General features: G+C 41.4%; 1 non-coding gene across 1 annotated transcript; it reads left to right on the forward strand.

Moving 5' to 3' along the window:
- Positions 1-275: 275 nt before the first annotated feature.
- On the forward strand, positions 276-348 carry TRNAK-CUU (transfer RNA lysine (anticodon CUU)). Its single transcript has one exon. It is a non-coding gene; the product is annotated as a tRNA-Lys (tRNA).
- The last annotated feature ends 5248 nt before the right edge of the window (positions 349-5596 follow it).

The following is a 5596-nucleotide window of genomic DNA, read 5'->3' on the forward strand; positions in this document are numbered from 1 at the left end:
AATGCATGGAGCCTCTGGACCAGTCACAATGGGGTGCTTTTGCCACTCCCTCCCAGTCAGGCTGATTTCAGCCTCCAGCACAGTCAACTCTTGGGATCCTCCTGTTACTCCAGAAATATAGATGGGTTCCACCCCTTGACAGCTTGATGGCATCAGGGTACACTGTGCACCGGTATCTACTAGAGCCTTATACTTCTGTGGGACTGATGTGCCAGGCCATCTGATCCACACAGTCCAGTAAATCCGATTGTCCCCTACCTCCACCTGGCTGGCTAGCCTGGCTAGCTCAGTCGGTAGAGCATAGGACTCTTAATCCCAGGGTCGTGGGTTCGAGCCCCACGTTGGGCGCCAAAAAGAACTGTTGTGGTTTAAACCCAGTCAGGTAACTTGTTCACTCACTCCCAATGAGTGGTGCCAGGCTGACAACAATTGAGGGCCCCCCCCCCACCGGGGCTCTCCCCTTCCCCTCTCCCAGAGGAACAGGGAGGAGGATCGAAAGGGTGCAACTCCTATGGGTTGAGACAAGAACAGTCCAGCAACCAATGTACAACACAAATCACCACCACTACCACCAACGACAGCAATGATAAGAGAAAATAACAAGGGAAGAGAATACAATATCACCGGCCAAGAAATGAGTCCCACCCGGAAGTCCGTGTCCTTCCGGGTAACTCCCAATTACCCCCCACCCTGGGCATGACGTGCTGTGGTATGGAATACCTCCTTGACTAGCCTGGGTCAGGCGCCTGTCTCTGCTTCCTCCTGGCTTACCCTCCTCCCTGGCAGAGCATGAGCCTCACAAAGTCCTTGGTCAGGGTAAACATCACTTAGCAACAACCGAAAACATCGGCTTCACCAACACTGTTCCCAGGCTGGAAGTCAAAATACAGCACTGCATCAGCTACCACAAAGGAGAAACATGACTGCGACTGCTGAACCCAGGACAATGCCTCTTATCATTTAGTTTATTAAAAGAAAGGAATTGTGGGGTAGAATTATATGACTACTTCTCTCTATGGAGGAAGAAGTGCAATTACCAGGAGGATCACATATGAACCTGCTCACTTTAACATCTTTATAAATGATCTGTGACAAGATCTTGCCATGTGAAGATAAAAATTATTCCGGATCATGAACATGTGAACTGAATGCAAAAAGTTGCAAAGTTTTTTTCAGTACTGACTGATGGGGCTGAGAGACAATATAGTGATAAAAGTAGAAGATGAAATTCAACATAGAAAAGTGCAAACTAACAGGTATGGAAAATTAACATTTCATCTAGTGTTGGACACTACTGATAGGAAATCAAGAAGTTATTTTGTCAACCTGAGACCTTTTAAAATTCAAAGTTCCAACAAAGGACAAATAAAACATTTGCAATTGTTTTAAAAGAAATAGCAACTACCAGAGTAGTTTTACTCCTAATTACACCATGATATGCATAACTCTGATAAGCCCACATGAAAAAAAAATATGCAAAAGAACTTGGGCCACATAAATCATAGAATCATAGACTGGTTTTCGTTGGAAAGGACTTTCAAGATCATCTAGTTTCATCCCCCTTGCAACAGGCAGGGACATCTTCCACTAGAACAGGTTGCTCAAAGCTTTGTACAGCCTGGACTTGAAGACTTCCAGGGATGGGACATTCACAACTTCTCTGGACAACCTGTGCCAGTGCCTCAGCACCTTCATAATGAAGAATTTCTTCCTAATATCTAATTTAACACGTGGCAATATATTAATTGAGCAGTTGACCCTGGCCTTTCCACTTTGCCTACCCACCTATAGGAAGCAACTAGCTCTACAGGTGGGTCAGCATTTGCATGCCTGCAGTTTGTCAGTGCATCCACACTTTACAGATCTCCCACTCATGTACATATGTGTAAAGTTAACCAGTCCTCAGCTGAACTCTGTGTTGACACAATACTGGAGGTGTAAGGGTGGATGTGTAAGAAGAAGAGGAGAGCTGGGAAGAAAGTCATAATTATTGATTATAATTGCATACATTTAAGAAAAAGCCATAGAATACTTTTAAAACCTTTTTTTCAATCTCTTTACTTTCCCTATGAGGTGGAAGGCACACAGATTGATGTATAATCTGGGCAGCTTTCCAGATCCATCTTAAAATCTTATGTGATGTTCTCTATGTTAAGAATGGTCACTCTGCCCACAACAACGCAACTATGAGATCTGAGGATGTGCTTTGGGCACCTGCTGGTACTCGGTAAGTCATCTGTAGAACATCATGACTTGACAGCTACCTCTTTGAATCAAAACAGATGGTTCTCACTGACACCTGGAAAACCCTTAGCAAGCCATTGTATTTATTTAGGTATTTATGCATGGCTGGAGATACAGCTGATGTTTGTTCCCATTCCTTAAATTGAGAATTAATTTGTCTGGCCTAGACACACAAATTAATGTTTCCAGATCATGTGTCAATTGAAAAATATTTTGGTTAATGCAATTCTTACTCAAGAAACTGTTGATTAGTGTATTTGAGCTGTGTTCAAAATATACCATTTTTTCTTTCACTGAGTAATGGATGAGAACATTGGAAAGGCTTAGATTAATCCCTAAACTTCCCTATTTGCTCTCTCTGTTCCTCTTATTCTCACATCTTCCCCTGCCAGCTACTAGTAAATCTAATTTGTCTCTCTCCCTAGGCATATACCAGGATTTAAGGTGGCTAGGATATTAAGTTGACATTCTCACAGTTCTCAAAATTACTGTACAGCTTGATTAAAATTTCATTGCTGATGAACTGCACAGTTCATGAAATATACTACTGTAATAATTCTATCTCAATCCAAACAAGTGGTAGAGTCAGCTGAAAATATTTTGCTAGGAGAGTCTTATGTTGGAACACTGACTCTACAGTATCTGAATGCTCTACAGCACAGTGCTGACTCCATAAAAAGCTCTAGTATAAATAAGACAAATGATTTACTGATGCCTCACACTTCCACAACCCCCTGACTGTGGAGCTAAGCAGCTTTGGCATTTTGCTGAATGAGCTCTTCAGTTACCAAGCTCCCATCTGGGTTTATTCTGGGAAAGGACAAAATTTCTTCCCAGTTTCCTGCCTACAGCCCAGAAATTCCAGTGACACAACTTTATCTGGGGTAATAGTGACTCAGAAAAAAAACAACAAAGAAACGAACTAGGAACCTGAAAGATTAGTAATAGTAACAGTAAAAAGCAGTAAAAATTGGCCAGCAGTATATAAATGGGCACTCCAAGAAGTGAAAGGGAGCAACAGTTTTCATAGCAGTTACTGAAAATAATTGGTTCCATAAAGGAGACAAAGAAAAAGCACTGCTTTGCTGTGCACTTTCTTTGCTACTGTCCATCCAGTAAAACTTTTGCTATTGACTTTAAGAACGACAAGGTTTGATTTATTTCTTCCACAGTGAAAAAACTTACAGGCATAGATCACCACATGCATCAGTAGTGCATCTGCTAAGAAGGCAAGTCTCCAGGTTCAGATAAGGTTGTAGGTCTTTGCAGGATCTAAACCTCAATAAATGGCTAATATAATGGCACCAGGGGAGATGGGGGATTTGACATGGTCTACTTCATATAACCATTTTACCTATGATTGGTATTTACCCAGAGTTGCATCAGAGAATCTATTTTGGCCGGTTAACTTTTCCTCTAGCAGCCTGGCTTTCTTTTATATTTATTAATTTCACGTTTCCTACCCTCCAAAGGACAAACAAGACAGAAGAATTGTATCATTACAGAAGGGTTATCTAAATGCCATGTCATTCTAGGAAAATAGCTTGGCACTAGTGTTTTAGTTTCCTTTCCTATATGTACTCACATGCACTGCAGTCTGGCAGGAAACACAAGGCAGATATAAATGTTCCCTACAGTGCTAAAGAAAGGGTTCTCATTTAAATTAAGTGAAGGTATCTAGATCCAAAGCAACTTGCTTGGCAGAGCTCTAGCTTGCTAAGTAAAGCAACAATAAGTCTTGCAGACCTGCAAGTGTACTATTGCCACTAGTTCCATAGGCACAGAGTGCTGGCTGGCAATGAAAACACTTGGAGGAAGAAAAGAGAACTGGAATAAAGAACATCAAAGAAACAAAAGAATTCAAACTCCCCAAAGGGTAAGGCTCATATTTAAAACATAATCAGTAGAGCACATGCACAAACCTTGGGTGCTAATGCTGAGGTTACCCACGGTCTTATTCATTTAAGATTGATTATGGGACAGTAGTAACGGTTTGGTAAACTTTTTTTACTAAAAGAACTCATACTTTAGTATTTCACAGACAATACTGACAAAACTCTTCTCTCCCCAGTAAGATTTTCATAGTCTTTCAGGTTTACACTTCCAGTTTTGCATTTCCAGAAGGAAGGGAAAGATTTTACACCAGGTTTTCCAAGTTACCAAAAAGTTAGGAGAAAAAAAGGATTTTGTAACATGCAACATGTTCCCAGTTGACTTAAGCTGCTCGTTTAACATCAGCAGAAATTAATGCGAAATACAACAGAAGCACAAGTAGGGAAACTGACTCATACGAATTCAGAAATACCATTTTTAATGCCACAAATATACATCAACAGCAAAAGGATGACATGGTGAAAACCTGGACCCACTGCTGAACAGGGCAGGAGCACTGCTACAGAAAGACATGAAAAAAGTCAGGCTACTGAATGCCTGTTTTGTCTTAGTTTTACTGGTAAGATCTGTCTTCAGGAATCTCAAGTCTCTGAGACCAGTTAAAAATCTGCAGCAACGAATACTTACCCACTGTGCAGGAGAACCATGTTAGGGAAAATGTAAGCAAATTGGACATACAGAAGTCCATAGGACCTGATGAGCAGCACTCATGACTGTTGAGGAGCTGGTCAGCATCACTGTGAGGCAAATCTTGATTATCTTCCATTGGTCTTAGAAAGGTAGTAGCAACTGGGAGAGCTTCCTGAGTCTGGAAGAGAGAGGATATCACTTATCCCTTTCACTTGTCACTTTCCCTGCCAGTGTTCAATGCCAGGTTGGACAGAGCCTTGGGTGACATGATTTAGTGTGAGGTGTCCCTGCCAATGACAGGGGGGTTGAACTAGATGATCTTAAGGTCCTTTACAACCCTAACTATTCTATGATTCTATGATCTTCAGAAAGGACATGAAGGAGGATCTGGGCAGTTACAGGTTAGCCAGCTTCACCTTGATCCATGGGAAAATGTGTGAGCAAATGATCCTGGAGGATACTGCTAAACATAGGAAGGATAAAAAGGTAATTGGGATAATCAGCAAGGCTTTATAAAGGAAAAGGAGTAACCAAGCTTAAGAAACCTAAATCCTTCTATGATGAGAAGACAAACTTGGTGGATGAGGAAAGTGCATTAGATGTTATTTATCTCAAATTTACTAAGGCTTTTGACAATTTCTCCTAAAATATTCTTATCGGCAAACTGATGATGCACAGGCCAGGTAGGTGGCCAGTAAGGTGTGCTGAAAAGTGTTTGAAATGCTGGGCTCAGAGGGTTGTGATTAACATCTTAAAGTCCAGACAGGTGCCAGTCATCCGTGGTGTACCCTAGTAGTTGATACTGGCACTAATATTGTTTAATATCTTC

Source organism: Pezoporus occidentalis, unplaced genomic scaffold (genome assembly GCF_034315485.1).
Source record: "Pezoporus occidentalis ecotype Australia unplaced genomic scaffold, CSIRO_AGI_Poc_V1 ctg15, whole genome shotgun sequence".
Taxonomy (NCBI): Eukaryota; Metazoa; Chordata; class Aves; order Psittaciformes; family Psittacidae; genus Pezoporus; species Pezoporus occidentalis.